Genomic DNA, 24,090 nt, shown 5'->3' with positions numbered 1-24,090 from the left:
GTCTTTTTCCAAAGAGGTATGCGACTCCAAATGGCTCACTATCACACCACTCTTTATTTATGGGGGGTAAAACACGTCCATTTTTAACCTCTGACTTCTCTGGAATATCCATGGTCTTTCCTAGATCACCTGGTTGATCTTATGCATGAAGCCTTGAGACATGCTTTGGATTTCAAAGTGCCTCTCATATGTCTACCATTCGCCTCTTGAGCAATTCAGTGAGAAGCTTAAGAGAGAAAAAAAAGAGCTACCCTTTGGTTTTCTGGGCAGTTGCCATACAAACTGATACTCTCACTCAGAAAACAGATCAAGCCCTCCACCCCTCCCTTCGTCTACGATCGTAATTCTGATCAAGAAATTTTGTGCATGTCGCTCCATGGAGAAGATCTAAGGTTGATGTTAATGTCAGAGGGACGCTAACTCGGCTAACTTTCTCACACATGTTCCACGCTCCTTTGGCTTTAAGTAATGCATTTTATTTTGTCTGGTACTTTATGAATGATGGACGGCATAGAGAAGGTGGCTAGTGTCTTCCAGGGGAAAGCTGCATTTTGTGAATGGGTGATTTCGCCAGGCTAGTGGTCTTGTAATTGCTGCACTAGGATTTTTAATCTGAGAGTAGTATCTTTGACTGCGAGGTTTTATTTTGTTATTGCCGGATTGTGATCTTGTTTGGGAATTTTATTTATTTTTGAAATTTTTATGTAAGTACTAAGTACCTCTGTCTTCAAACATACTGATTTTTTTTTGCAGCTGCACAGAACTTTGACCACTCCAATGAGCAAGGCTTTCTTTCCTTCTGTCTCCCTATTTTTCTTTTTGGTCCAAGAAACTTAGGGGTGCATACATGGGGCACTCCCATTCTATTCCCAAACAACTTTGTGAGATTGAATGAGCTGAGGCATTGAGTTAGAAATTATTTCTTATTCCAAGTGAGTATCTTTCTCCAAAATAGCAAACTTTGAGTCCAGTAGTACCATAAAGATCAGCAAAACTGACCAGGGTATAACCTTTCGAGAGTCAAAGCTCACTTCATCAGATACAACTAATGAAGAGAGCTTTGACTTATGAACGCATATATCCTGGAAAATTCTGTTGGTCTTTAAGGTACTACTGGACTTGATCTTTGTTCTACTACTACAGACTAATGGCTACTCACCTGATACTTTCTTCAAAAGAGGAAGCCTTCCATCAGAGAAAGATTCTCACATAGATGAAGGTCGTCTTCAGATCAAACCAAATTAAGGTCACCCAATGAGCTTCACAGCTGAGCAGGATTTGAACCTCATTCCCTTTGGTCCAAGTCCACCACTTTCAGCACAATCCTAAGTAGTTACCTCCTTCTGTCTATTAATGGGAATGTCCATGGGCTAAATGGCACAACTCTGTTTAGGACTGCATTGTTAATCTATTACATCACATTGGTTCTCATAGGTTCAATGCTAGTCTATTATGGACTTTAAGGGCAACTCCACAGATTACAATGGTTGCAGGAAATACGCATGTTACACTCTGAAAAGGCAGGGGCTCTCAGATGCATCAACAAACATGTATAAGGATGCATGAACACATATGTACATTTTATTTGTTTGCTATAAGTAATCATGAAGGGTCTGGAGAGACCAAGTCCTATGAGGATAGGTTGAAGGAGCTCAGTATGTTTAGCCAGGAGAGGAGACCTCTGAGAGGTCATATGATAACCACCTTCAAATACTTGAAGGGCTGCCATATAGAGGATAATGTGGAGTTGTTTTCCGTTGCCCCAGAAGGTTGAACCAGAACCAGTGGGTTGAAATGAAATCATAAGAGTTCTCGGCTAAACATTAGGAAGAACTTCCTGACAGAGCGGTCCCTCAGTGGAACAGGCTTCCTCGGGAGGTGGTGGGCTCTCCTTCTTTGGAGGTTTTTAAGTAGAGGCTAGATGGCCATCTGACAGCAATGCTGATTCTGTGAACTTAGGCAGATCATGAGAAGGAGGGCAGGAAGGGTTACACCAGTGCTTAGTTCTCGTGACTCTTCTTTACACATCCAGGTAAAGGCTGATCACCACCATGGGGTCAGGAAGCAATTTTCCCTAGACCAGTTTGGCCAGGGCTCCTGGAGGTTTTTTGCCATCTTCTGGACATGGAGCAGGAGTCGCTGGGGGTGTATGAGGGGTAGTTGTGAATTTCCTGCATTGTGCAGGGTGTTGGACTAGATGATATGTTGATAATTTTACTTATTTATATCCTACCTTTCTGTTTCCAAATATACAGAAGGCAGTTTACAATAAATGGGAATAATAACAATACTAACAGAAACATAATAATTAAAATATATCAAAAAAAGTAAATCAGAAATTACATATCCGATCAAATAGATAATCTCAGTCTTACAGTAGTGGCATAATAAAAAATCCTTGTGCAACCAACCCTTTCCTACCACTCGTGAGTTTACTATTTTTTTTAAAGAGTAATAACTTTACTCTTAGCAGTTTTGATCTCCATAGTTGGAAATAAATGAAGATATGCAGATTAGAAGTAGCTAATTTTGCCTGCCCCACCCTTACTAAAGATTGATGGCTTCTTTATGTATACCCTGAACTGAAAAAAACCTCTTTTGGCAGGCTGTAAGAAAGTTTCCAAAGGCCTGATCAACTTACCGTCACAGCAGGAGCACTGTACAGAATGCTACTAAGGTTGTGTTGATCTTTCAAGGAGCTGCAGTTGATTAAACTGGGTTCAAGAACTGTAAGAGCAGACATCTCCCAAGTTTCAGCCACTTCTCTGCCCTGTGTAGGACTTTCCATTGTCCTTTTCTCTTTGGATAACAGGAATGCATGTTTCAAAGATCATAACAGTAGCTGGTAAAAATTTTATCCTAAGGAGAAAAATGCAAAAGTGGAATAGGAGTGTGGAAAAGGGAAAGTGGCAAAGGGGCAGGAAAAGGGGGTGAAAAGTGGTAAGGTGGACCATGATGGCTTGAACAGATCTCCCAACTTGTGACTGTCTAACAGCAGTCGAACTTCACCAGGATGTTGCATATAGTTCTGGGCTTCCTTAATAAAGTGGCACCAGCTAGCATTGCCTACCTGCTATAAAACATCCCTAAGTACAATTAAGTCTATATTCTCTGACCTATCTTCTGAAGGAAGTGCTTTTTTAGCACTGCCTTTCTCCCATGACTCCTAAAAGAACAGTACTTTCTTTCTTCAAAGGAGTTACACACATATACCAAATATCATCCTGTCACAATCTACTACAGTGTTAAAGGCACAGATATATTTACAATATACGTGACACACCAAATCCTGTCCATTTTAGTACTGCACAGTCTGCTGTAGACTAGCTCTGGACAGTGGCTACCCTGCTTATATGAGACATTAGGCTGCCTTGGGTCTCAGGAAGGAAGGAAGTACTCTAAATGCATTAATTTATTTCCTGTATTAATAGTCTACCTTTCTCACTGAGACTCAAAGTGGATTACACAATGTAAGTCGATAACATTCCATACAAAGAGACATCTAATAAGCACAGTGTAGGTCGATACGATCAATATGAGGAATCATCTAATGGGCAATATACGAAGATTACTGAATTCTGAATAAGCGTAGTATATTAGATGTGATATAGAGTATGAATATATATACAATTCCTGCCATCCTATGCCTTCCATATTGTATTGAGCTTGTGGCTTCCAGCACTCATGATGGAATGGTTGCACAGTTTCCAACAGCTCAGGGAACAAAGTTAACAGAACATTTGCAATCTAGCTTCTATGAGGGAAGGAGCATTGTCAGTTTATATCCTGTCTGACTGCCTACCACACACATTGTGTTCTGCACGCTGCCTAGATCAAGTTCTCAAATAAAAGAAATACTGCATGCCCAGGCAGATGTTACCCACCCTGAAATAACGAATGTTACTAGTGAAAAGAATTGCAATTTCTTGTTCCATTACCAAAATACTAAGTGTACTTGGAAATGGTACAGGAAAACATATGCTCTCCTCTAGTCACACTCCCCAGATCACTTGCTCCTTGGTCTGCAGTATTTATTTTAACAACTATTGAGAGGCTGTGAGAGATGCCATGATACAAGCAGATCCTGGCACAGTTTCTCCTGATCCATAACATGGACTATAGTAGCGTCGCAATTTGACCTCATTAAACTGGGTATCAGTTTTCATCAGAAGGACTATGCCAGGCAGCTTTCCTGCTTCTGCCAGCGTGGAAAATCAGAAATTTGTTGGGCCATTCTTATTGGCTTGGATCCAAAGTGCCTGCTGATACTAACCTGAAAGAGCTTACAAATGCTGAAGTTTTAGAATATTGATTTGGCAAAATATAAAAGACAGTCTATCAGACATGACTTCTATGAGATCATGAGCTCGGTTTCATCATCCATATCAAGGAAAGTATAAACATATGTTTCTGGAGGATATCTCAAATCATTTGAAGCAGACGTAGTTATTCACATAATGATATGCAATTGCTACAAGCAAGGAGAGTAAAACAAATATTAGGGAAGAGCCTAGCCGTTGTTTGTTTTTAGGTTTCATTACATTTATTAAATTGCACAAATGTATTTATATATTCATGTCATTGAAACCCTGTCTTTCTTCCGAGTGGGGACCTAAAGTGGCTCACAGTTCCTCCATTTCATCCTCACAACAAATCTTTGAAGTAGAGTATGCAACTGACCCAAGGTCACCCAGCAAGTCTTCATGGCAGAATGGGGACCTGAACCTGGGTTTCTGGGATCCTAGTCCAACACTGTAGCCACTACACCATGCTAGTATTCTCAAGTACATCTTTACCTGGCTCGACTCCTCCCAGGCTCTACCTCCTTTGGAAAAGCAGAGAACCAAAGAGACAAACCCCAGAGTTGGAACCCAGGAATGATGACATTAGATCTGCTGAGAGAACTTTTTTGCAAGCATCCTATAAGGCAAGATTTCCCATCATGGCACCCGTGGGCTTGTTATTTGCTGCCCTCATTCAAATGAAAAGGTTCCCCATGTCTGCAATAGCAGCCCCAGCCACTAGAGAACCAGGAAGCCTTTTCCTTGCTCAGTGTGTGGTTCTATTCCCTCTTCAGGCCTAACCAACTTTGCCCAGAGCTTCTTTTCCAAAGTAGAGAGGATGCTTTGTTCTAAGAGTCCAGGGAGATAGGATGTTGCATGATGGGAGATAAATATTCAGGAGTAGAAGCCCACCCACTCTTTCTGAGGCTTGTCCTCCCAGTGGTTGGACCATGCATCCAACAAAAGTACAGATAATACATTTGATCTTAGCCAAAAGGCCAAGCTAACCTGTTATCCACAGCCAGCTAGCTTCATGTCTTCAGTGGCATTGCCTGGCAAATGATGCAATCCTTTTGAAAAGAGAGGACAGAGGTGATGTGTTTCGCTCTGCCTCTACAGCAGCCATTTTGGATTGGCCTCTGACTTCTGTGACAGTCATTTGAGGGTGGCGCTTACCCTGGGCCCCCACATGGGCGAGGTTCACTTTAATGAGGTCTGGAGGTCCAGAGCGGTACAACCTGGGCCATAATTCCTTATTACCATGAGGATAAAATTGAGGATAAACTGTAGATCATGCCTGAAGATATATATAGAGAGACTTATTTCCTTGTATCTTTTGTGAGATTTGTTGGAGCTAATCAGAAGCAGTGTTAGAGCTAGGGTCTCAAGCAACATGCCTGGGACAGCCTGAGACCTTTCTCTAGAATCGAGGGCATGTGCTTATGTAGTTAAACTAGGATAGTGAGTGAGGGCCAAACTACAAGTGACACTTGTCAGCTTCCCTCAAGTTTTGATGGGAAATGTAGGCAGCTTGGTGGAATGTTGGACAAGTGACAGTTGAAAAGTCTATTGGACAGCAGTCGGAGAGCCAAGCTGCAAGACCAGGATGCCTACATTTCCCATCAAAACTTGAGGGAAGCTGACAACTGTCCAACCTGTGTCAGGCATCACTTGTAGCTTGGCCCTCAGACACAAAGATTCTGTTTTCCTCTATTTGCCATGGTCCGTCATAAGAACTACAAGGTCCAGAGTTCCTTGTGCATAGCTAGGAAGGGCAAAGTGAAACATGAGAAGGGCAAAGCAAAACATGAAAAGAAAGTGAGAGCAAGTAGTGCTACTTCTGGTGGGATTGGCAGGTCCAAAACATATGTAAATTTCTAATTCACTCATAGTCACAAAAACACATGCTCCGTACTGCCCTGTCTGGTGGTGGCTATAAATACAAATCAGAAACATAGACAGGAAAAGAACGGGAACAAGAAGAAGCTAAAGGATGCCAATCTATCCTCCAGTTTTTCGAATCAGACAAGGCCTATCTGCAGTCAGGCAACAATACAGTAACTAGGAAAGCAGATGAACCAAATCAAGATAAAATTATTTCAGTATAGAGACCTGAGTTTGCAGCAACTAATTTTCAGTGAAGTGTGCATAGCCCTATGGATTCTTTGTACACTGCCAGTTACCATGAAAACAGTTTTAGCAAGCTAGCGCTCATCCAAAATTGCAGGTGTTCTACAACGGGGCAAGAACATTTAAGCCATCTAGTCATCTTGTCTATTGTGTACTTGCAAGAGAAATTGACTCGTTAACTGGCCTAATCTTTGCAGCTATGTTGGTCCATTTGAATTTTTTAAAGACATGAATAAGATCATTCCTTTGTAGTGACCAAAAAGGTTACAAAATAGTTAGCAAACTTGTAGGATTCTCAGGCTCAATGTGATTAAATGAAAGCAGCAAAAGCGGACATTTTTCAGAAATGTAGAATAACAGTAATTTCATAACTAACTTTTTATGGTTCATAAGAGTGTGATATTGATGTGGGGGGGGGGCATTTTGCAAGTTTGTACTGGGCCCCCCAGAAAATGTTTCAGCCTTGTGCACACACACCCCTCTCAAAATACCAAAGGTTCCCACAAACTCAAAAAGGTTGGGGACCCGTGCTGTAATACATCTTAATAATAATCTTTGATTTATATACCGCCCTTCAAGACAATTTAATATCCACTCAGAGCAGTTTACAAAGTATGTTATTATTATCTCTACAACAATCACCCTGTGAGGTAGATGGGGTTGAGAGAGCTCCGAGGAGCTGTGACTGACCCAAGGTCACCCAGCTGGCTTCAAGTGGCGAGGAATCAAACACGGTTCTCTAGATTAGAGTTTTAACCACACTCTTAACCACTATACAAAACTGGTATTACTAATTGCTAATAATATAAAAATAAGAATAACATTTGATCTATGTACCGCCCTTCAGGACAACTTAACACCTACTCAGAGAGATTTACAAAATATATTATTACCAAAATTGCCAATTGGCGAGAGACTCACAGAGACATTGGGGCCTCTCCGTCTGATTAGGAATCCTGCTTCAATCAATATTTTACATTTTATGTATGATGCTTTTAAAAATATTTCTTTTTCTTTTTCTTTTGGATAGTTTAGAGAAATGGAAGTTGCCTTAGAATATTGGGACGCTGGGGCACTCATTTGAAATAAATAAGTAAAATCACCCTTACTTCACCCAATGAACTATGTGGCTGTCTATTGTACCAACGTAGTTGTTTATTGCACAAATGATGTAGTGGTTAAGAGCAAACCGGGTTTGATTCTCCACTCTTCCACTTGAAGCCAGCTGGGTGACCTTGGGTCAGTCACAGCTTCTTGAAGCTCTTTCATCCCCACCCACCTTACAGGGTGACTGTTGTGAGGATAATAACATACTTTGTAAACTGCTCTGAGTGGGTGCTAAGTTGTCCTGAAGGGCCGTATATAAATTGAATGTTGTTGTTGTTGTTGTTCAAATTTCACACAACACAAACAATAATAACAATCACATGTTGTCATTGACTGGCCTTGCTGAGCTGATACAAGTTTCCGCCAGAGACCTAAGTATCAGCCAGGTATCGGTGTAAAACGTACACTGTTTCAAGTAACACCATCTTTTGCGGTTCTGTAGATGTTATATCAGAAAGCTGCAGTTTTTCCATATAAGTTGTGAAGTTTTTTGAAATAGTTCCCAGTGACAACGGGGACTACTGTTGTATTCTTCATCCATAGGTGGATGGTTTCTATTGCCAGATCTCTATATTTAATCATTTTTTCTTGTTTTTTTTCATCAACTCTGGCTTCTCTTGGAAGTGCAATGTCAATTAGCCAAACTTTTTGATTTTTTCCCACAACTGTTATGTCTGGTGTATTTGTTGTTGTTGTCGTCGTGGTCGTTGTCATTGTTGTTGTCATTGTCATTGTCATTGTTATCGTTATTGTTGTGGAGAAACGTCATTGTGGTTTCTGGAGTTACCTTTCTATGGGCTGCAGAGGGGAGGGGCGAGTTCTGGAGTGGAATGTGATTGGAGGGAGAGTGAGTCAGTGGGAGTTGGAAGTTGACAGTTGGTGGCTGGAGAGCTGAGGGAGAGATGGCTCTGAGGGGAGAGGTAGTAACCCCAGGTATCAAAGGATTGGGCCTGCCCTACACAACATCTAATTAGGGCATGAGGGAGACAGAGTAGGGGTTTCTGTTTAGGTTTTATTAGTCTTTCTGTTCACTGTTTATTTACCTGTGTATAGTTAGCAGTTCAATAAATGAGTTTTGGAATTGATGATGGAGGAAAGCTCTTCTGTTCCACATAGTCCCCCAACCACTTGGGCCCACTAGCAGAGGAGGGGGGTTAGGAGGCTGTCCCGCCTAACCAGGACCCCATACAGGGACAGTGGTGGCAGCGAATACCCGGAGACAGGGAAGGGAGACAGCCCCTTCAGGTGCCTGGCCAGAGGCAGAAAGGAAGGGGTAGGCAGAGCAGGGTCTACCAGTGGGAGGAAAGGCCCCATTCCACCACAATTATTATTATTCAAACTTCACACAACATATGTTGTTGTTATTGTTGTTGTTGTTATGGGGGCACTAGTTGAGCTCAATTTTACTGTCCCTTTAAAACACTCAATATTTGAGCAGCACTTTCTGTGTTTTTGTATGTTACCACTGTGCTCCTTGCAACAACCCTGCAGGATAAGTCTGTATGACCATCTCTAAAGGCTGCTGCTGGTGACAGATTGATGCTGTAGTGTAAGGCAATCTTGCTTTAGGTCATCCTGTGAGCTTGTGGCTGAGATGAGATTTGGCGCAGTGACCTCCTGACTCACCATTCATTCCCTAAGCCTTTATACTCCTCATGAATTTCTTTTATTTCGTGGGGTGACCAATCTTATTAGTACTTTACCATATACTGCTTGCAATTTCCTGTTGCCCATGGTTAAATACGGCTGAAATGTAGCAGAGAAAGGGACTAAACAAATATATAGATTTTCTTTTCCTGCAACTCTTTTATTATGGGAGCCTTTTCAGGGTTTAAACCCAGCAATCCTCTATGTTTGGCAGCTCACGAATGACTCTAGACCAATAAAACAGAAATGATTCCAACCCTCTGGATGCCGTCTGCTTAAATATCTTTCACAGGATTACTTTTCTTGACAGTAAAATTTCACTGCAAACTTGGCAAAGTGGGATCCGCTATGTTAATCTCCCTTGGATTTAAATAGATGCTCAGTGTAGTGACTGAGGAGGACGAGAAGTCACACTTAAGATGTGCATGTGTTGGGGAGGGGGGAGCACGGAGTGGGAGCTGAACACTCCTAGCCTCACTGCAGCTGCTGCTATCGAGAGATGACGGAGCAGCCACCTTGGTTTGTGGAAGCCGCTTCGTCTGAAGAGCCGGGCTCTCAGACATAAATACACAGCTGCCAGCGAGTGTTCTGTACAACTCTACAGAAGTGTGTAAAGGCCTTGCCCTTGCCAGAAAAGGGAAATCTACAGGTAGGCCTGGCTTCCCCTCTTGTGGTGATGTTCTGCATGTATGGTACAGAATTACTGCAGGCCAAGCTCGCTGAGTTTCAGAATCATGCTTGAAGGAATTGCTAATAATCACAGGAGATAAAACAACAGTCTAAAGTTCTGAATACATTTCTACCCTGAAAACTGTTGTTGTGCTGAGCAAGAGGCCACTGTTTAAGGGCAGGCGGTGGAGGGTGTGTGTGTATGTGTATATTTCAGTACTGATTCGTGCTGAGTTTACACTCTTATTACTGTATGAACAAATTCACTTCTGTATGAATTCCTGCAAATCCTTGAAGAACTGGGTGGTCTTTCTTCTCCTGCTTCCTTCCTAACTGCACCTGTTATCCCAGAATCCACTGGGGATTCCTTTGTCTAGTGTCATTCAGTTACCCACCAGTGGCTGATAGGGGGTGGGGAAGGGGAAGGACTAGCTAATGTGGTTACTTCTATTATGCTTTTGTGGAGAAAAGGGAGTAGGGGACGGATAATTGACAAAGTTGCATGTTCCAGTTCTGTATTACAATATATATTACATCAAAACACACAACATTTTTCCTACATTGGCTCAGACCATGAAATAAGTTTACCATTTAGGCAAACAGATGTGGCCCTTACTGGGTTATGTACTTGCCTGAAATGCATGGGGGGGGGGGAGTTAAAAGCCACTCTGGTGTAGCCACTATAGAGCTAGGTCAAGAAGACTTGTATTCAGATCCCTTCTCAGTCATTAGACTGGTTAGGTAATCCACAAAACTATGAAAGACAAGATTTGTTCAGGAGGGTATTATTATAAAGGAAATAGGGCTGCATTATAGCAGATTGGTCCAAGCAAAAAAGACTGTATTTCTACTGATGTAATACCATGTTCTGTATTGTTAAACATATTGTGTTGAATGCTTTTGCTTTGTTCAGATGGCAGCTCCATTTCAAAATTCTGCAATTCTTAGTCCTATTACATTGCTTATATCTATCATCCTATTGATTGCATTGATGTACATAGTGGTCGAATTCACATTCACCCATTACCCGCATGTTTACTGGATATCTTCCGTTTGCCTCCAATCCGCGATTTTTTCCTCTTCGTTCACATTCCTGCTTCCAATCTGTCTTTCTCGCACGTCCCTCCGGTCACACGGCCGCTCGAAAACCGCTTTTTGGGGCGGGACCTTTTTTTCCCGCCCATTTTTTAAAATTTTTTTGAGTGCACTTTTCTGTTATTTCGATCTTGCCTTATAAAGAAACATCATTGAAGATAATGATGCCTCTCTTTCCCCCACTGACAGCACTGATGGCTCTCTCCCGTTTCTTTTTTGGAAATTTGGAAGCATGTGGGAAGCTTTCGTGGGCATTTCCTATGCAGGACAGTTCAGTGCCTGAATTTTACTGAAGTTTCACTTCCTTGGAGTGTCATTATTTCGATATTTCGTAATTTCGATATTACAGTAATATAACATAAAAAAAATAAAAAACAGTTAAAAAGGAAGTTTCGCGAGTCCGTTCTGAGGGTGGATTCACCCCAAAATGATTTTTCAAACTACCAGATTTGATTCAGAAACAGCATAATTAATAAATCCAATGCTATGAAGTCAAAAACAGTCTTTTGTAGACTACGGAGCACTTGCAAGTTGAATCAGCCAATAGGAACTCTCGGAATGGCCGGAGAAACAGGAAGGGGGGTGGTTTTTAAAAAAACCACGTAAATTGCGCATTGGCCCGTTCACGGCCACTGTGAAACTCCCGTTAAAAACCTGTGACCACATATTCGGGAGAAATGCGAATGAAATGCGTCTGTTTAATGAGGCAATGTGACCGGCACTTGGGATTGCATGGGGAATGCAGGGAACATGCGACTTAGAATGAGTAATGTGGATTTGACCAGTGTAATCCACCTAAAGTCTCAGCAAGAAAGGCAGGCTATAAATAAAGTAAATAAAATAAATAAATAATCTCTCAATCTACACAGGTTCACAAGGCTGTTGTTAAAATAAATGGTGACAATCCTATATTCAGTATTTGGAGCTTTCTGGGCCTTGTCTTTTAGGCGGTTTCGTTTTCTCGGCCATGTCGGACGCTCCTCTCCGCAGGTCCGGGAGGAAGCGCCCGAGCACCCTGACCGGGTGGCTGATCTGCGAAGATTAGCCCCCAAGACTCCCAGTGAGGGAGGCAGGGTCCGGGACGCTGTGGGAAGAGCCCCCCGAAAATCAATGTGGGGGGTAAATTGCCCGTTTGTCCCTATGGAGGCCGGCAGACGTGCGCGGCGCCTCGAGTGCTGCCGGGCCATGGAAAACGGCAAAGAGCAGAACTAGGCGGAAGCCTGTAAGTAAGCAAATCCCTTCTGTTATTACAAGCGCACGCGAAGGAGTGGTGGGATCTGAAGCTAAGAAGGCTCGTTCTTCCCCTTCGCTGAGTTTCAGAATCTGGCTGGCGGTCCCCCCCCTAAAATGGCAGCGAAAAAACAAAGTCCCGCTCTGGGCAAGTCAATCTCGGCTGCCCTGCAGGGGAAGGGAGAGTCGCTCGAGGAATTGGTGCGGAGGGCGGTTATCGAAGCCATAAAACCCTTTGTTGACAAGTTGAACGAAACAGATCAAAGGGTGGGCTTAACTGAGAGCGAAGTGAAAACCATTAAGGAAGCAGCGGGGGGGGCAGAGAAGTCTGCTTGGGAAAGTGCGTCACTCGTGAAGGCTACGAATAAAGAGTTAAAGCTGGTGGAGAACCAGCTGATCGGGCTACAAGTGGAACGAACACAGACAATTTTGCGCCTCCAGAACGTGAAAGAGGAGGAAAATGAGGATTTATGGGGTCTGGTCTCGGAACTATTGGCGACACCCGCGAAGGCAACTAAAGAAGAGGTTAAAAGCGCCATTTTGGAAGTCCGCCAGGCTTCTTCAAAATATGCAACGAAGCTGTTGTGGGTTTTCCGGGCTGTATTGCCGTGGTCTTGGCATTGTAGTTCCTGACGTTTCGCCAGCAGCTGTGGCTGGCATCTTCAGAGGTGTAGCTACACTACACCTCTACGCTACACCTCTGAAGATGCCAGCCACAGCTGCTGGCGAAACATCAGGAACTACAATGCCAAGACCACGGCAATACAGCCCGGAAAACCCACAACAACCATCGTTCTCCGGCCGTGAGAGCCTTCGACAATATATGCAACGAAGCGTCAGCTGCCTCGTGAGATCATCATCGATTTTTCATCTAAAAGGATCCGAGACACTATCCTATACAATTCATATAACGCGGATTTGGACTTTTTGGGTAACAAAGTTAAGATACTGAAAGACGTCCCATTTTTAGTTCGGAAAAGACGTTTTAAGTATAAAAAGCTCGCAGCTCTTCTGAGGGAACGTGGAATAAAGTACAAATGGCTATTTCCAGAAGGAATCTGGTTCAGTCATAAAGATCAAGCTTACAAGATATTATCAGAAGATCAACTAAGGGATTTTGAGGACAAAAATCCGGAATTTCAGCGCACCAAGCAAGAAGAAAAGGAGAAGTCTGAGGGGGGGGGGAGGAAACGAGCACTGCGGCTGCAGTTGCTCAGAGAGAACTGCGTCCGGGACCCAGGAGGGGGAGGAAAATTTAATTTGAATTTGAATTGTAATTTGCATTTTGTAAGGTCAACCACTCCATCAGCACTATACAAAGCTTTAATTTTTTTTAATAATGGCAGTATGAAGGGAAAGCATTCTGTGTAGTGTAGTTGTTATATGTTGTTGTTGGGTTTTTTTTCTTTCCTTCCCTTGTTCCCCTTTTTTTCCTTTGTATTGTTAGTTAATGTAGTTAATAAAAATAAATAAATAAAAAAAAGAAATGCGTCTGTTTAATGAGGCAATGTGACCGGCACTTGGGATTGCGTGGGGAATGCAGGGAACATGCGACTTAGAATGAGTAATGTGGATTTGACCAGTGTGATCCACCTAAAGTCTCAGCAAGAACGGCAGGCTATAAATAAAGTAAATAAAATAAATAAATAATCTCTCAATCTACACAGGTTCACAAGGCTGTTGTTAAAATAAATGGTGACAATCCTATATTCAGTATTTGGAGCTTTCTGGGCCTTGTCTTTTCAGGCCACCAGTTGCTGTCAATTGGCGGGAAGTGACAAACAGTCTGGTGACTAGCAGGCAACCCAGGCAAGTGCACAGCAGGGGAATGATGATGTTACTTCCTCAAGTGATGTCATTGTGCTGATGGTAGGCATGCTTCCGCTTAGGGTTCCACTTAGGGTTCCCTGGAGCCAAACCTGGGGGGGGGGTCGTGGGTGTGTGTGGGGAGGAACTTGCTTCCAGAGCTCTTCCTTGTAATGCCAGGAATGATGTCATTCCCGGCATGATAAGGAAGGAAATGCCCCTGTAATAGGTTGCCAGCCTCCATGTAGTGGCTGGAGATCTCCCGGAATTACAACTGGTCTCCAGGCCACAGAGATCAGTTCACCTGGAGAAAATGGCTACTTTGAGGGGTGGACTCTATGGAATTATGCCATGCCAAGGTCCTTTCCTTCCCCAAGCCCCTCTTTCTCCAGGTTTCACCCCCTAGATCTCCAGGAATTTCCCAACTTGGAGCTGGCAACCCTACCCTGTAGGGGGCTGATTTGATGAAAATCAAATGAAATCATTCCTGGTGCGACAAGGAAGAGCTCCATACGGAGTGCACTCCTCCACACTCTGGATCTCCTGGATTCATTCCCTGCACTTTCCTGCTCTCCTATCCTCTGCCCCCTGCCACCACTCACCTAGCTGGTGGGGGGGAAAGGCAGGGGAACAGGCCTCCTGGGTGTGCTCCCAGGGCAGCGTGATGTCATCACTCCTAGGAATGACATCATCACGTTCTGAGAGTGCTCCTGGGCTTCTCAGCAAACCAATTTGGGTTCCAAATAGGAAGTGACATCATCACGCAGGCACACAAGGAGCAAAAAAGTGGTGAGTACCAGGACCCTCCTCTCCCAGTGGGAGGATAAGGGGACCTGGCAACCCTATGACTCCCCCTCCTTCATCACCCAAAATGGTACAGCTCATTCTATCAGCTCAAGATTCCACCACTTTTTTCTGCTGTATGTGTAAACCAGGCTTTACAAGAAGAGTAAGCTAGAACTGTGAATTAATATCATCACAAATGCGGCTTACTAAAATGAGGGTTGCAAGATTTGATCAAGATGCTCTTTGGCACAGTTCAAGTGTAGAGCCAGTTTGCTGTAGTGGTTAAGAGTATAGGACTCTAATCTGGAGAACCGGGTTTGATTCCCCACTCCTCCATTTGAAGCCAGCTGGGTGACCTTGGGTCAGTCACAGCTTCTCAGAGCTCTCTCAGCCCCACCCACTTCACAGGGTGTTTTGTTGTGGGGATAATAATAACATACTTTGTAAACTACTCTGAGTGGGTGTTAAGTCATCCTGAAGGGCAGTATATAAATCAAATGTTGTTGTTGTTCTTATTGTCTAGATACCTGGAAGGATTTCCAAGTTGTTCTTTTTTCCTGGCTACTCCTGTGCAGGAAAAAGCAGCTTGAAATTCCATTACACAAGCACAATAGCACCTTGAAGACTAACAGGATTTTCAGGGTGTAAACTTTTGAGACTCAAAGCTCCCTTCATCTGATAGGGTTACCAGGTCCTCCTAGCCTCCCAGTGGGAGGCAAGGGACCCAGTACTTACCTTTCTGGCCTTCCTATGAGCTTCCTCACACATGTGCAGAGTGCATGCAAGCCCCGTGCCTGCACAATGACATCACTTCCAGGAAGTGATGTCATTGTGCAGGTGTGGGGGCCTGCAGCGAAGCGCAGGAATGCTCTTGAGGTGGTGCAATGATGTCACTCCCAGGTAGGGATGCCAGTCTCCTACTGGTGGCAAGGGGTCCCCCGCTCCCACCCTTCACCCCCCGCCGCCTGCTTACCTGGCTGGCAGGGGGGAATGTGCCTCCCGGGGTGCACTCCCAGGCAGCCCAGTACACTCTGCAGTGGCCCAATTTGGCCCAAATCGAGCCAGATTCAGGCTGCTACGGCACGTGGGAACAATCCAGTGCTCTGCAGTGGCCAGATTCGGGCTGGATTCAGTTCCTGTGCTCCATGGCGGCCTGATTCAGGCCAATTTGGGCTGGATTCAGACTGAATTGGGCCTGAATCAGGTCACTGCAGAGCGTAGCAGTGCTACCGCGCTCTGCAGTGGCCTGATTCAGGCCCGATTCAGCCCCCTATGGAGCGCAGGAGCATTCCCAGAGCCAGCCCATGGCCCACATGCTGGCAGAGGGGATCTTCAACCCCCACTAACGGAATGGGATTCCTGTTAGATACATTAGATAGCTTTGACTCTCAAAAGTATATACCCTGCTAATCTAGTTGGTCTTCAAGGTGCTACTGGACTCCAGTCTTGCTGTTCTACTGTCGAACATCACGGCTACCCACTTGAAGCTGAAATACCATGTTTTCCGGGTGTGGCAATGCAATTATGGGAAAAAGTGTCCTCTTAGCTTATGCTGCTGATCAAGTCATAGGGCAAATCCAGTTAAAACAACAACAGTATTTTGGTAACCAAAGCTATGTGACATTTGCGGGAACTTCTCTTGCGAGGCAGTCCCCAGCTGAGGATTCAGAAGCACACAGTGATTAGATCATTGTTTTCCACTTAGTTCAGATAGAAGGGAATGAGAAAATGAACTTGGAATGAGAAAATGAGAGCTGTCCTGAGCAAGGTAGGCCTCCGTCCACTTTCTCCCACTTGAGACCATCAAGTTATCTTCGCAATGTCTAACTTGGCTGCTGTACTGAAATGAAAAACCAGTCCTCACTTTGTAAATATGCTATCACTCTGTTTATATGAAATGGTGTAGTGTTGGATTGGACTCCTAAGACAGTCATTTGAGCTGCTGATCATAAACTGTCTAAGCCATTTCTCTTTCCTGGGATTCACTTGCATGGAACCTGAAGATTGACTTGCAGTTTGTTACATAGCGAAGGAGATCCAGGACAGATAGGAAGGTGTTTAGTAAACTTTGGCAAATCAACTTTCTTTCAAAGGTGAACCTGCATTTTGTAAGAGGGCTGGAGAAAGTATATTTATCAGTATTTCAATTTACAATAGGCTTCCAAGGGTTCCTGCTGGGGGTGAGGGATCCCCTGCCCCCAGCAGGCCCTTCCTGCAACATTTCAGCTGAACAGCAGGAGAAAAATAAAGGAGAAAATGAGAGAGGGGCAGTGTCACTGTTGTCACTGCCCATGTGACTGGAAGTGATAGCATGTTGCCAAGGATGCATTAGCATTTCGGCAAAACTCTATGGCTAAATCATAGCATTTTGCCCAAGTGTTAAGGAATGTCTTTGGAAAGGTGCAGACATCACTTCTGGTCGCATGGGAAGTGATGTCAGAGCTTCGCTGGTAATGTCAGTATGTTGCTGGTGAGGGCACCCACTACCTTAATGCATCTCCTGCTAGTTGCAGGAGACTTGCAGAAGAATTTGGCTGGAAACCCTAATTTACAACCATAACATAACATTTTTGTGTTTTTTTAAAAAAAATCTGCTGTGGGTTTGGATGAGAGTGTCAGTTTTATTTGGGGTTTAGAAATGCACCCCTTTCATAGCAATCCTTGAATGTGGAATCAGTTCAGTAAAACAGAAGCTCATAATTAGGGTCAAACAACATGATTCATGACAGAGCCATGATCAGATCCCTGTTTTGTTTAGTCATGCCTCAGTCAGTTTTCTGTTTGTGTTGTTGGCTACCTTTTGTAATCCTCGTCTGGATGCATTGTTATGGGCTGTCTTGTGGCGTCTGGATGGTTTTCTGTATTTTGTAATCTGGTGTAAGTCTCATTGAAATAGGCAAGCCATAAATGAAGTAAATAAAATTAAATAAATTTTTAAAAATAGCCGAGGGGAGGGGTGCAGGGAGCTACCATGAGAGGAGACAGTGGAAAAGGCCCACAGCACAAGTGGAACACCATTCACACTTCTCTGGATCCAACACTATGGGTTATATCTAGAGTTGCCAAGTGCCTGCAGACAGTTGTGCATCACAGTGACCCATTGCCCAACACTGGTAAATTTGGCAGTGGGAGGAAAAAGGGCAGAAATAAAGCCAGCGCTGCACATGCTACAATATCAGTTCCAGCCAAAAAACTGAAAGTGATGTGATGTTCTAGGAATCCCGAACATTTCTATGGTTTTGGCATAGAGATCTGTGGGATTCCTAGTGTGTATCCGGAACATGGTGATATCACTTCTGGGGCTTTGGGGCATTAATGATGTTGCAGCATCACACAATGCCATCCCCCACCCCAAGCCCCTCTGTGCTCTGGTAAACCTCTCACCAGTTATATGATACCTCTCTGCTCAGTTAAAAATGCTGCATTTTAGGTGAGTGAAGTTCTTCCTACTGATGCAATGTTGCACTGATAGAATGTGTTATCTTTACCTTTTAAGGGGTTGGTTCAAAATATTTTGTCACCCCAAGGAGTGCCACAAGAGATAACTCAGGTCTAGCCAAGAGTGGTGCCAATCCAGGCAGTGACCACGTATGTAAGATATGCCCGTCACCTTTTTCTGCTGCCCACTTGGAGGAAGCCAACTCCTACTGGTGCTATGAGTGTCTTATGTGATCACTTGGACCCAGCCAACATTGGTGCAGGTCTGAAAGGTGACAATGGGCATAAGCCATGCTCATTATCTCTTCTCATGTGCTGCTGCTTTCTGGAAGCAAGTTGAGCCCCAGTGGCACTGCAAGCACCTTAATGGTGTTTTTACCATAAAGACCTGGAGGATTCCTAGAGCATCACAGAACATGGTGATGTCACTTCCAGTTTTTCAAAAAACACAAATGAGCACTGATGCAGTGAACTAAATTCTTCACACAATGTTCACAAAAATAATTTAGTGAATTTGAGAGTAATATACAAGAGTGAATACAACATGTGAAATTCTAAAACATCATAATCACTGTAATATCATCACAATCAATTACACACAGCAAGGTCCCTGGAAGTGCGCAGAGTTTCAGCACGTGAAAGAGTTTGTGGGAGAGTCGGAGAAATACCATCGTGGTAGGAGAAACCACGCCCCGTGAAGAAGTGCTCATGAAACAAGCTTGAGATACCCGGAGGCTTGTTGGGCGGGGAGGTCCCCCTCGGGGGCTCCCGGTTGCTGTTCTCCACCTGCACATTCCATTCTCCTCCCAGTCTTCCAGCTCCTTTCCACTTTGTCCGGAGGGACTTTTCATCTGCCCCCGCGGTTTCAGCGGGAATCCTCAGTGTACTGACTGAAGACAGCTCATAAGAGAACTCTTGGGATTCTTCCCTTTTCTGAGGATACACATGCTACTCGGTGTTGTAACACCTTGCTGTGTGTAATTGATTGTGATGATATTACAGTGATTATGATGTTTTAGAATTTCACATGTTGTATTCACTCTTGTATATTACTCTCAAATTCACTAAATTATTTTTGTGAACATTGTGTGAAGAATTTAGTTCACTGCATCAGTGCTCATTTGTGTTTTTTTGGCAAGTTTGGGTGGGTGAGCATCTTTGATAGCCTCTTTTGGTTTGACTTCCAGTTTTTCAGCTAGAAATGATGCTGCTGCATTACGAGTAGATATGGGCACGAATCGAAATATGAAACAAATTTCATTATGAAATGGGCCATTTCATGTGCTGCAAAACCGTGTTTTTTGGGGCCATGGTTTTCATGAAATTCACGACTTTGGGGCCTGTTTCATTCGCTTTGTGAATGATTCGTAATTTCAGACAGGCTGGTGTCGATCCCTGGGCAACAGTGGGCCCAGACCATTTGTTGCCATTGGAAACCCCAATCATAGCCCACTTACCCTTGATTGGCAGCTCTCCTAGCCATCTGGAGAGCCATGGGCACACCAATCTCACCCCTCCAAACCCTGTTAGGCAGGTCTGTCAGCCAACCACAGACCTCCTGTTCTGCTCTATGTCAGCATTTTTTATAAAAGGCACCTCTCTCTGCCTCATGTTTCAGTCCTAGTAGACAGAGAGAGAGGGAGGACCTGTTGCTGGGATTGGAGTGAGAGAGAGTGGATGAAGAATTGTGCTTTTAGCTGCTGCTGCTTTAAAAGAGACTGAAAGAAGCCTCTTATTTCCAGCTCTTGGCCTTGCTGTGGGAAGGTCTTTGGGTGAGGGTGCCTTTTTTCCTCCACCCCACCCTAGCCTCAGGCCTTAGCCTGGCTCTGGGGCCTAGGCCTCCCCTTTTTTTATTTGCTCGTCTTTGTGTCTTCTCAATTCGTTCTCTGCTCTTTTGAGGGCTAACACTCTTTCAATCTTGGCCATACTGAGTGGGTGGGTGGAAGAGAGCTTGCTGAAGTCTCCCTGAGAGGTTGGCATCTCTGAAGGGGGCTGTTGAAGTGAAGAGTTCTGACGAATCATGAAACTAACAAATCGTTTGATGAAATGGGTCAATTTCGTGAACATTCGTGGTTTGCGATTCGTGAAACATGACAAAAGACAAACCTCTCATTTCGGGTTTTTTTCCATTTCGTGCCCATGTCTAATTACGAGATGCCATTTCCCCCAACATTTTTCCCCTGTAGCCCCACTGAGTGCCAGCATAGGATGAGGGAGCACTGGTGGGGTTTTCCTGCCCACTGTGGGAAGATGGTAACCGTATATGTCAGTTGCCTTATCCTGTTCACTGCTACTGGTTGGGAGCAAGCCGAACCACAGGGGAACTGTAAGTACCCAGTCAGCAGTGGAACAAGCCTGGTAGTTGAGAGTGCCGTGTCCTAGTTTACTTATGGCAACCCCTACTGGGGTTTTCAAGGAAAAGGATTAACGGAGGTGGTTTGCCATTGCCTACCTCTGCATAGAGACCCTTGTCTTCCTCGGAGATCTCCCATCCAATTACTAACCAAGTCTGATCCTGTTTCGCTTCCAAGATCTGATGAGATCAGGCTTCCCTGGGCTATCCCAGGGAGAAGTCTATGAGATACATTTTTTACCTCTTTCTGCTCACCACAGCTGGCTCAAAGCAGGCTGAACTAGCAGCATGTTAGCACCTTCTAATTTTGACAACTGTTCCTGATCTTTTAAAAACTCTATTTACCACCAACTTCTTTTTTTCATTCCTTGTGTCATATGTAGAAAATTTTGGTGTATATGATACAGTTCTCAAAATGTTACATAACTAATAGTTAAGCTTTATAGTGACTCTCTCTCTCTCTCTCTCTCTCTCTCTCTGTGCACCAGAGGATAGAGATTTGTAACTCTGAAGGAAATTCTGTTACAAATTTGCTGTGTACAATGAGAAAAAGGTGATATTTTGCTGTAGCAGGCATAACCATTTATCTGTTAACCCTCTGGGAATATGAATCACAAAGATCTAACCTAAGATGTCTTTGCTGCTATCTTGAGAAGGGCTTTGCACTTTCCCTTTACAGAATTGTGCTACATATGCAACTTGCCTCATAGTGTCTTATTTTTAAAAGCTGGGAAGGGAGGAGGGAACGTGCCAAACTGATAGTATACCTTTGAATGGAAATGAGAAGTTGATATAGAAGAAGGGCAAGGCAACCTAACACCTGATTAGCACCATGGATTTTATGCCACATTCCAGGAATGTCTCATCTTGTGTTTCTTGTTCATACTCAGAAAAAATAATTGCGGCCCTGTGAATCCTGATTGATTTGATTGATTATTGCTTTATTTATCCAGGCAAAATTCTTAGTATTATTATTTATTTCCTTTATACACCATCTTTCTCCTCAGTGGGAATACAAAGTGGCTTACATTGTTCTCTTTTCTTTCATTTTATCCTCACAACTACCCTTTGAGGTAGGAGAAAGGAGAGGATAGCTACGTATGGCATTTTGGGTTGCATTAGGGAGAAGGAAAGAGTATAAATGAAGTAAACAAATAGATACATGTCTCATTTATGTCTAAAGCAAAGGGCAAGTGTACATGAGCTGAGATGGGAGATTTTACAAAGGGAAAAGGAATTTAGGGAGCAGAGTGACATGGAAAAGAAGGTAGTAGAGAAAGGTTGGAGGAGACGTACTGAAGAAGGAAAATGGCAGACTAGAGGTTTCATGGTGGTGAGAAAGAGAAGGAAGGGAGAGGATAAAGAAACAGAAAGGGAGCAGAGAGAAGAGCAGAGGCATGGAAAAGCCAGTTTGGTGTAGTGGTTAAGAGCATGGGACTCTAATCTGGAGAACCGTGTTTGATTCCCCACTCCTCAGGTTGAAGCCAACTGGGCCAGTCACAGCTCTCTCAGAGCTCTCTCAGCCCCATCCACCTCACAGGGTGATTGTTGTGGGGATAATAATAACATACTTTGTAAACCACTCTGAGTGGGTGTTATGTCATCCTGAAGGGTGATATATAAATCAAATATTATATTATTATTTTATAAAATGGAATGAGAGGCACATGACCGAGTAGCAGCAGCTGGCATTCAGTTGCAGAACCCTGTGAAGTGGAGAAAGAAATTCTAAACCTTTGGCTTAGTAAACACATCTAAATACAAAAAGGAGAACTTCAAATAGTTTGCTATGCATGACCATGATTTTAGGATTCTAACTGCATGCAACCTTTTGGGCTAGATTTTTTTTAAATTAAAGGATTCTGTGAGATCTAACCAATATTTTGGGTGGAAGTTTAAAATATTAGCTGTATATGAAAACTACTCATGAATACATGAAGTTGCTTTAGATTGTCAGACCATTAGTCTACCAAGGTCAGTATTGTCTACTCTGTCTCTCCAAGGTCTCAGGGTAGAGACCTGGGCCATTTCCACACGGCTTAACTTGTTCCAGAAAACAGCAAAATCTCGCACAATATCATGCGAGAAGACGCTGTTATCGTGCGAAATCACATGAGAAGACACTGTTATCGCGCAACAAGATGCAATAACAGCGTCTCCTTGCGCAATTTCATGTGAGATTTCGCTGTTTTCCAGAACAAGGTAAGCCGTGTGGAAATGGCCAAGTTCCATCACCTGCTACCTGATCCTTTTAACTGAAGATGCCGGAGATGAACCTGGGACCTCATGCATACCAAATGGATGCTCTACCACTGAGCCAGGGCCCCTCCCACTTCTGGAATCATACTTTACTTTTTTCACCAGAACCCCAACATGGGCAGGTATTGTGGTAGGGGTGGCACAGGTATAGAGCAGCTTGTGTGGATCAGATTCACCAAGCATGCCCAAGTCCCCAAGAAATGTATATAGGGAAGCCCCTTTCAATTGCTGAAGAGGAGTATGCATCTCAGTATTTGCATGTTATGTTTGCCTCCCAAAGTACTTTATAAAACTGGTGAAACTTCAGGCACCCCATCTCAAAGTCCTTCACCTTGAGAGAAACTTCAGGGAGTCTTCATTTCTGTTTACGCATTTCCATGCTAATGCTGTAATTTAATTACTTCTGTTTTCCCCTTTTATCTGCCTAAACAGCTGTTGGGACAACAGGCTCACTTTCCATAAGCTTTAAATACCATATTGCTGTTCTTTGCCAGATTAGAAATAATAGGATCAAAGGAACAGCATATCTGAAATGCATGTTGGTTTACACTGTTCGCTGCACTGGTAATATTTCCACAGAGGATGCAAAAGTATACGAGTGAGAGAGAGGCAGAGGCAGACACACAGACAGACTACAGTCTTTGTAAAATATCTTATCACACAGCATCCACATTTTTTGAGGATCATGGGCTTCTTTTATTTGGCAGGGCTTCATTGACTTGTGTACCTGTATAACATGCAAAAATTCATCTTGTTCATCATTTCCTGTCACCCTGTCTCTACGGCAGACGACGAGCCAGTATGCACAAGAACTCTACATGCTGGCAATCCTAAAATTAGGAAGAAAAAACACAGGCTCTCTATGTCAGCAATACAGCCAATCTTATCTCAATTCAAAATAATAATGAACAACAGTACAACAACAGTATGAAGTGTGATAAATAAATTGATTACATCATCATCATCATTATTGAATCCATCACATCCATTATACATAGTTATTCATCTGGATTGAGAATATACAAACCACAACACATAAACTCAAATAAACTGTTGGCTCCAAGTGATAAAAGACAGGTCATATAAGCTACAATTCTCAACTGCTTTCAATTAGCAACTGTGTGAAAGTCTCTCATATCCGTCAGAGAGCGAATGCAACGTGTCTGAACGTAATGCTTTACAGTCTTGCAAGCTAGCTGATTGTCGAGCCCTTCCCTTAAAGCTATTTCCCTGATCTCTTCCACAGCTACTCTTACTTTCTGCTGAAGAAAAACTGCATCTGTATCT

The 24,090-nt window shown here is 43.5% G+C and overlaps 1 protein-coding gene across 1 annotated transcript in view; it reads left to right on the top strand.

Annotated features, from left to right (window-relative positions):
* The first annotated feature begins 9,654 nt into the window (after positions 1 to 9,654).
* The window catches only part of METTL21C (methyltransferase 21C, AARS1 lysine), a 37,092-nt gene continuing 22,656 nt past the window's right edge, over positions 9,655 to 24,090 (top strand). Inside the window, exon 1 of the mRNA XM_054973480.1 lies at positions 9,655 to 9,816. The gene's annotated coding sequence lies outside the window, so the exon portion shown is untranslated. The remainder of the gene's footprint in view (positions 9,817 to 24,090) is intronic.

Source organism: Eublepharis macularius, chromosome 3 (genome assembly GCF_028583425.1).
Source record: "Eublepharis macularius isolate TG4126 chromosome 3, MPM_Emac_v1.0, whole genome shotgun sequence".
Classification (NCBI taxonomy): domain Eukaryota; kingdom Metazoa; phylum Chordata; class Lepidosauria; order Squamata; family Eublepharidae; genus Eublepharis; species Eublepharis macularius.
This window is presented reverse-complemented; position numbering and strand designations above follow the sequence as displayed.